This window comes from Gobius niger, assembly GCF_951799975.1.
Source record: "Gobius niger genome assembly, chromosome: 9".
Lineage (NCBI taxonomy): Eukaryota > Metazoa > Chordata > Actinopteri > Gobiiformes > Gobiidae > Gobius > Gobius niger.
Genome location: NC_136860.1, coordinates 36,048,888 through 36,058,526, shown reverse-complemented (window position 1 = coordinate 36,058,526; position 9,639 = coordinate 36,048,888).

The window sequence follows — 9,639 nt, the reverse complement described above, 5'->3', positions numbered from 1 at the left end:
ACTTTATCAGTAACAATCACCTCCATTTTGACAGTAATCATCATTTCTATTTCTATTTTGCTTTTTAATCCTTAAAATTCTATATCCATTGTACCTTTAGGCTACGATTATGACTTTTACCTTGTTCTTTGAGTGTGTGTGTTCTTCAAAGCTGCTGTAGCAAGTTTCTCCATAGTGTAGGGCAGGGGTTCTCAACCTGGGGGTCAGGACCCACTAGGGGGTCTTGAGACAAATTTGGGGGGTCGCCAGAGCATATAGATAAAATATATATTTGAATATTATTATTTTGGTGTGGTAGCATACATGCTGTTTTACCAGGGTGCCATTATTTGTTCTAGATTTAATTCATTTTTGTTTTAGCCATTGTTTTTTCTTTGTTTTTTAAGAGTTATATCGGTTAACCACTTAACTCCCGCTTGAACCGAGAGGATCTTTTTCCTCACGTCATCACATTTTTTTTCCATCATTTTTTTGTCACATTTTTGTCAATTTTTTGTCAATTTCTTGTAATTTTTTCGTCATTTTTTTTGTCACATTTTTGTAAATTTTTTGTCAAATTCTTGTAATTTTTTTGTCACATTTTTGTGTCACTTTTTTTTTTTTATTATTTCGTCAATATTTTATCAATTTTTTGTCATTTTTTGTCATTTTTTTGTCACATTTTTTTCAATTTTTTGTCACATTTTTGTCATTTTTTCGTAATTTCTTTTTTCGTAAATTGACACTTTTTCATCCATTTTTTGACGCTTTTTTGTCACATTTCCATCATTGTTTTCGTCTCAGTTTTGTCACTATTTTCACACCTTTTTTCCAGAAGCTTTTGGATTAGGGTAAAGCCAAACTGGAGAAACTGTGCTCGGTTCAGGCGGGAGTTAAGGGGTTAATGTCCCTGTTTTTCCCATGGTCTGATCCGGGTGGGGGTCACGATCCTTATTAACTGTTATAATGGGGGTCGCGGCTCTAAAAGGTTGAGAACCACTGGTGTAGGGCGACCAGACGTCCCACTTCACCAGCACAGTCCCAGCTCTGAGCCGTCTGCCCCATGTCCCAGTGGATTCATCCAAAACCCTTTAATTTGTCCCAGTTGTCCACGAGCTCTCTCCCATGTGTCCCGGTTTCCCGTCAGTGCCCCGCCCAAAGCAGAGTTTTGTTTTTTACCGGAAACATCACCTCTTTTGACCACGTGACCCGCACACAAAGCTTCCACAGGGAATCACCAGAGCTCAGAAGTACCAACAGGTAAAGCCTTTTCGAGAAGCACCGCCTCCTCACACATGACACGCCTCCCTCTCACGTCTGTAATGGCGCCTCATTAAAAGACTCCGCTCTCCCTCTCCGCGTGGGACTGTGGAAGAGCCACAGGCCGGACTCGGGACGCGCTCGGTCCGGATCACGTTAAGGAGGTGTGAGGAGCGTGAGCCATTAAAATCTCCCCCAGAGGACACGGCACAGACTCGTTACGCAGCCTGGCCTTCGCGGGAACACTTGTTTAGAGATTACAGTGAGGCGGAGGCTCACAGACTGTGGTGTAGCCCTGGTGAACATCTGCAGTGTTACACTTTATATCATTTAACCCCTTAACTCCCACCTGAACTGAGCACGTTTTCTCCAGTTTGGCTTTACCCCAATCCAAAAGCTTCTGGAAAAAAGCTGTGAAAATAGCAACAAAACTGAGACTGAAACAATGATGGAAATGTGACAAAAAAGTGACGAAAAATTGATGAAAAAGTGGCAAAAATGTCACAAAAATGTCACAAGAAATTGACAAAAAAAAGAAGAAAAAATGACAAAATGTGACAAAAAAATTTTACGAAAATGTGACAAAAATGTGACAAAAATAGACAAAAAAAATTGATTAAAAACTGACAAAAATGTGACAAAAATGTGACAAAAATGTGATAAAAATGTGATAAGAATTTGACAAAAAAGTGATGAAAAATTGATGAAAAAGTGGCAAAAATGTCACAAAAATGTCACAGGAAATTGACAAAAAAATTAAGAAAAAATGACAAAATGTGACAAAAAAATGACAAAAATGTGATAAACATTTGACAAAAAAAGACAAAAAATGGATTAAAAAATTGTCAAAAAAATACAAAAATCTGACAAAAAAATTACAAAAATGTGACAAAAAAAATTGACAAAAATGTGACAAAAATGTGACAAAATGTGACAAAAAAAGACAAAAAATTGATTAAAAAATTGTCAAAAAAATACAAAAAAAAATGACAAAAAATGACAAAAATGTGACAAAATTGTAATTAAAAATTGAAGAAAAAATGACAAAAAAAAGTTACAAAAATGAGTTGAATACCCAACAAAAAAATGATGAAAAAAATTCTGATGACGTGAGGAAAAAGATCCTCTCGGTTCAGGCGGGAGTTAAGAGGTTAAATTAGAGATGAAATCATTTACGCTCTAGTAATGCATTCAAAAGGGTTTTTCTGGTTTAGTCCTCAGTCCTCAGCCTCTCCAAATCCTCTTCACCTCCCCAAGAGAGTCTATCCACCTCTCCCATCTTCACCTCACGACCTCTTTACCTGCCAAGGTCATAGCGCCAAAGTTCATCCACTCAATAAACCAATTAAGAAGATTTTTATTGATTTGTTTTGTGCAAATATCTGGTCTCTGTGGAGAGTGAAGCGTTCGGTGCTGAAGGACACGCCTTTGTAAACTCCGTCCTTGAATCTCAGCTGCAGCCAAAACTCCCCTGCTATAGTACGTTAGGATTCATCCTGTTTTAATCCAGTTTGAATTAATAAACCGGTCCAGACCAGTACGAGAGTGACCGAGGGGTCGTAGAACTGAAGGACTTCTTGTTTATTGACAACTTTTTATACTCATTTCAGCCGGTTCAGTTAAAGGAACAGGCCACGGTTTTTCCATACTGAGATATGTTCTTACCTGAGCTTAGACGAGCACCTGTCTGGTCTTTGTGCGCGCACTCAGAGAGAGTCTCTCTCTCTAAAACCAAAAAATCAGCTTAGAAATCTAGGAGTGATCATGGACTCAGACCTGAACTTAAACAGCCACATCAAAGCAATAACATCTGCAGCTTTTTACCATCTGAAAAACATGGCTCAGATCAGAGGAATAGTGTCAAAACCAGACTTAGAGAGACTTATCCATGCATTTGTCTCCAGCAGGTTAGATACTGTAACGGCTGCAGAACATCAAGAACCAGGAAATACGACCATATTAGTCCAGTGCTCCGGTCTCTGCACTGGCTTCCTGTCGCTCAGAGAATAGACTTTAAAACAGCTCTGCTTGTTTTCATGGTTTCAAAGTACATCTCTGACATGTTAGAGCTGTATGAACCATCTCGGGCCCTGGGAACTTCAAGGAGGGGCCTCCTGGTGGTTCCAGAGTCAGGACTAAACACGGTGAGGCTGTGTTTCAGTTTCATGCAGCTAAAATCTGGAACAGTCTTCATGAGGATGTGAGACAGGCCTCGACTCTGACATTTGTTTTCTTGTATTTATGCAACTGTGAAGCACTTTGAATTGCCTTGTGTATGAATTGTGCTCTACAAATAAACTTGCCTTGCCTCAGTCATGCAAAAAGACCAAAGATGTTGTTAGCATTTAGCCTCTCCTCCTCTCCTCTATGGACGGGGGGAAAGAAGAAGCAACCAAGCTCTTCGTACAATTGTCTCATGTAAAGCGCTTTGTGACTATATGTGAAAGGCGCAATATAAATAAAGATCTTCTTCTTCTTCTTCCATGTTTTGCCATGTAAGCGGCTAAAAAGGGGAACTGTATTGCAAGGCAGGGGTGTCGAAGTCGTTCACGGATAGGCTCCAGTTCACATCACTGACCTGATCCAGCCCTACACTTCAGCTCAGAGTCTGAGGTCTGCTCATGGTTCCCGGACCCTTTACAAAACCAGAGGAGACGGGTCCTTCAAAGCCGTCGCGCCCCGTCTCTGGAATGAACTTCCTCTGTCATTGCGTTTCCTCGATTCTGTGGAGACTTTTAAAAAGCAACTTAAGACTCATCTGTTTAAAAAGGCCTTCGAGAGCAAATAGAGCAGCCTCTTTGAATACAGATTTTTTTTACTGTCTTTTACTGTTTGTTTTAGTTGTGTCCACTGTAAAGCACTTTGTGACCTCTGTCTGTGAAAAGCGCTATATAAATAAAGATTACGCATGAACTCGTCTAAGCTCAGGTAAGAACATATCTCAGTTTGGAAACACGGTTCCTTTAACCCTGGGTTTCTCTGAGGATTTGTGAGGCGTTCATGTGAAACAGGAAGAGTCGGCGCTGAGAGGCCAATCACGGAAGAGACACAGTTCATCTGAATACCAAAATCTATCACGAAACTCAAGACGAATGTTTTCTACAGAGCCATGAACGACGTCTGAACCGAGCTGCACCTGAGGAGAATGTCATGAACAATCTTTATTACAACTTGTATTTTTTCTGTATGTGTTCATGTGTTCATGTCGTCATCTAAAATCTGGGTCCATCTTCCTCTTCCTCCTCTTCCTCCTCTTCCCTCTCTCCACTCCACACACTGCAGGGTTTGGAGGGGACAAAGTGGAGGATTCTCTCTCCTCTGATTGGTCAAACTGGGACTAAACCTGGTCCAGAGCAGGTTTTTTCACTAAGGCTGTGTTTCCATGGAGATCTACCATGCCAGAAAGCGATTTGTAGTACAGCAAAACCAGGGTGAACCCCGGATTTACACCACATCCAGCTCAGTAGTTCACCCCTCTGCCCTTCTACACTATATTTCAACATCTCACCAGGATCTAGACTCTCTCTAAATGACCTCGCCTGGTTCAGTCCCGGTTCCTTTTGGTTTAGATTCTGATCTTTCTATTTACTCTGATTTACTGTTGATTTAAACCTTTAGTCCTCCTCCTGAGTCTTTGTCCCCGGGTCAAAGGTCACCGTGATCGCCTTGTAGCAGACTGCAGGTTAATGAACGGGTCAATCACAGAGCGACCGGAGCTGCCCGGCGGAACAGACGAGTCACGAATGATTTTCAATTACACGTGTTTTAATCAGAGACAATCTGAACCACCGGCCTCACGTTACAGGAGAATCTGTCATGAAAATGTCAAATTAAGATGATTCGTGCTCAATGTCAATGTGATCACGAGGAATATCCACAAGGAAAGAAACAAGGTCTTCTCCTTCAAGTGAAATAACCTTTTCCAGGGTTAAGTTTTTACTTTTAGATGTGTTAGATATAACCTGTTTAATCAAAGTTCAGATTTTCATGAAGCTTCTCCCACATAAGAGACGGGACTTGTGCCTTCAGGAGCAGAACAGACTCCAGACCCTGGGGCTGATTTTAACCTGCTGTAAATTATTATGTTAATCATCACATTATATTTTCCCATGCAAAATTGAAGGGATATTTCAGGATTTTTGACATTTCCTCGTTATCCAGAGTGTTGCTGATTTCTGGAGATATTATTTTTTGTAATTCCTGCAGTTCTTATGTTTGAAGAGTTTCGTGGCGCTAGGCTAGTGCTAGGCTAGTGCATGTCTATGGTATCAGCTAGCCTGCATTAAAAACAGTGTGACCCGCTCCACAGAGCACCTGAGGCAAATCACTGATAACACCAGACTAACCATATACATGTCTGTGTCCATAGAGTCATCTTTGGAAAATAACTGACCTGCATCACATGATCACATTTTGAGGGACTATTTCCTAGCAGATCACTCCGCCGCCGCGTAGCTTATACAACCACGAAGCTGATGCTGCTCAAATATAAAGCATTTTAACCTCTTAACTCCCGCCTGAACCGAGAGGATCTTTTTCTTCACGTCATCGGATTTTTTTTCCATCATTTTTTTTTTGGTCATTTTTTGTCACATTTTTGTCTTTTTTTTTTAATCACATTTTTTTTTTGGGTCATTTTTTTGTCAAATTTTTATCAGATTTTTGTCATTTTTTTGGTCACATTTTGTACATTTTTTGTCATTTTTTTGTCTATTTCTTGTGACATTTTTGCCACTTTTTCATCAATTTTTCGTCACTTCTTTGTCACATTTCCATCATTGTTTTCGTCTCAGTTTTGTTGCTATTTTCACAGCTTTTTCAAAAAAGTAAAGCCAAACTGGAGAAAATGTGCTCGGTTCATGTAGGAGTTAAGGGGTTAAATGCAAAATGGTTAAAATTATTCTATGGACACAGACATGTATATGGTTAGTCTGGTGTTATCAGTGATTTGCCTCAGGTGCTCTGTGGAGCGGGTCACACTGTTTTTAATGCAGGCTAGCTGATACCATAGACATGCACTAGCCTTGCATTAGCCTAGCGCCACGAAACTCTTCAAATAAAGGAACTGCATGAATTACAAAAAAAATATCTCCAGAAATCAGCAACACTCTGGATAACTAGGTCAAAAATCCTGAAATATCCCCTTAAGGCTTATTTTAAACATAAAAATATCTTCATCTTTCCAGGTGAAATGGTGAGGTGTATTATTCCAATTAGATGTAAAACAGTTTGGGCCTTTTATCTGAGATTCAGGGCGTTTTCACTCTGGCTCTTGTTAGGTCGACCTAAAGAGACTTTCGACCCGAGAGTGGCACTTCTGGGTCGCTTTCATACCAAGTAATGAATACACGCATTAATGAGGACGTTTGGATTACAGCTCTGACGAGACAAAATGGATCAACTTTAACCCCTTAACTCCCACCTGAACCGAGCACATTTTCTCCAGCTTTACCCCAATCCAAAAGCTTCTGGAAAAAAAGGTGGGAAAATAGCAACAAAACTGAGACGAAAACAAGGATAATTAAAGGCTCTCACCCCCTTGCTCTCGCCCCGCTTGCTCTCGCCCAAACCTGCTCTCGCCTCTGCCTCACACCCAACCTGGCCTCACTCTTGCACTGGCAAGAAAAGAGAAAGCACTAGAAAAGTGTCAAAGCCATATTTGAACTGGCAACCTCCTACACTAAAGACCAGCACACTATCACTGAGCTGTAACTTGATACTTACGTGTGCCTGATGTGGGATGCTCTTCACTAAATTATCGGGGAGAAATGTCTTTCCCTACTATCTCCCCATTTCTTTCTCTTTAGTTCTGCATATGGTGAAAGCGTTCTTTCCCTGTTTTTCATGAGGATGGGACCATAGTTTGCCGATTCATGTTCTTCCGAGTTGGTGCTCAAAAAAAAAAAAAAAGGCACGGTCAGAATGGAACCAGCAGTCCTATGGTTGGGAGCCCAATGATCTATCTATGACATACAAAATGTAATAGCCAAACTGACTAAATATCTTATGAAACAGCCCACGCTCATGTGTTGTAGGCTCAGACAATGTGTGCACCGGCCATGTAACAGGAGAATGCATTAGAAAAGTGTCAAGGCTATGTTTGGACTAGGTACCTCCTTCAACTGAGATGACGACGCTATCACTGAGCTATAATTCCATACAAACATGGGCCTGACGAGGGCGAGGCTTCTCGAAATTCACAGGCTGAAATTAGGTCCCAGAACGCCACTGGAGAAGAGGGGTAACTTCCCCGTTTTTAATGAGGGTGGGAGCATAGGCACCGATTCATGTTCTTCCCAGTAAGGGCCGAGTTAAAAAAAAAAAAAAAAAAAAAAGACTAAAGCCTGGTATCGATCCAGCCATCTTACGGATGGGAAACCAGTGCTCTACTAATGGAGCTACACAAGCTAAGTCAATGTCACAACTGATTTTACATTAATCCTATAAAAGACCGCACTTGTGCATTTGCAAAAAACGTAATTACAGTTTGGGCAATAATATATTGAATCATTTTGTAATTAGGGTAGATTCCCCTGGCTGCCCAAAGATTTGTTGAGGGTCCTCCAGACCTGCAGCACACTTGATATTTGAAGAAATATTTTGGTGAGACCCATATAGTACGAGGAACACACAGAGAGACAGACAGGAAACAGCCTAACTGAACTTCCTGTGATTGTACAGTCCAGAAAAAGCTGAATTTGGAGGCAAAAACGTCCAAATTATAACGTTTTTTGGTGACACAGGGGTAGTATAAATATGCACGAGTCTAAAATTGTAGCTTTTGTGAATAAAGGGGGAAATTTGGAAAATTTACGAATTTCAGGAGAAACTGCTCACAGGCAAAGAACGCTATTTTCACGGAGGATGGGTGGGCCACTTACAAGCCACTTACAATCCACTTACAAGCCACTTACAAGCCAATTCAAAGGCATTTTTGGCGATAGCGGCTGCGTGTGCACAGCATTAGGTCCAGGTGGGGAATGTGCACGCGCGCCGGATTGGGTCTGTTCCAATCCGACAAAGTCTGTGAAAGATATGAGGCTTTGAAATTTGCTGGAAATGGCCTCTCAGTTGCGGCCTTGTCATGACCACGCCCAATAATTTAAAAAAAATGTAATTGATGATTTTGAAAGCCACATGGGTTTGGGACATGTTGGCCAAAATTGGAGGCTTTTCATTGAAAACTCGGGGATCAGGGGCCAGAAGTTCAAGAGGTACGATTTTGAATGTTTAGGGCGGGGTCATAATATAATTTTTGACATGTCCTGATGTGGTCTATGTCCTTGGCCAATGTCACTTTGTACGATGATTTTTTTGTTGTGAAAAGTCTTCCATTGAGTCAATGTAAACTACCTGCTTGAGGGGGCGCCACAGAGCCAACTTTTATTATTTTCTCTCGCAATTATTCTTCTCTCTTTGACCCCTGTTACTTGCATATACGTGAATTCTTACGTTTTCGTCCCACGTTATCGATATTAACTAGTCCCTCGCGGGACACTGCGTGTCCGTTGCTCGGGCCTAAAAATGATAAATGCAATGAATTAGGTCATGTCATGGTCTCTGGAGTCTGGAGAAGCCCGATCATTCCGTCGCGAACAAGAACTGGCAGACCCAAAATGCAGAAGTGAAAGGATTTCTTTTATTTGTAACAAGACAAGTGGATGGGGGGGGATGGGTGATCCTGGACGGCGAGGAAGGTAAGTGGAAGGGGGATCCGGGACGGCAAGGCAGGTAAGTGGAAGGGGGATCCGGGACGGCAAGGCAGGTAAGTGTAAGGGGGGATCCTGGACGGCAGCGGAGGGGAGGTAGGTGGTTGGTGGGGAATCCAGACAGATACAAAGACAGAGGACAGATGGCGATGGTGGTGATACAGGACTGGCTCCAAAAACTAAACAGGACACGAAAAAAGGGCAGGTTAGTCTCAAAAAATCAAAAAGGTACGACAATAGTATGAAATAGCCTGAGAGATGATCACCGCATGAGTGACAGAACAATCTGGCAATGGAGTGGAGGTCTGGTGGCATTTTCTGCAGAGTTGATTGCATGATGAGATACAGATGTGGAGCACAGCAGGTAACTAATGAGGGAACCGCCCAGGAACTGACAAACAAGGTAAACACACAAGGGGAGGGGGAGATGGAAGGAAGGGAGGAGTGGCTGGACCACAACAGTATCGGTTTATTGTAGAGGAGCAAAACCTTTGGCGTTCCTCTAAAGCAGTGCTTCAACTGGTTTTGCGTCGGGACCCACAGTCACCCTGGGACGACGAGCCGTGACACAAATACGACTTAGACTTGTAAATATAACGTCAAATATTGTCTTTTCCTCAAATACTGTTGTTGAATAAGCGTTAAAAAAGCTGAAATGAAACAACCCAAAAAAAGCCATTGTAACAGACTG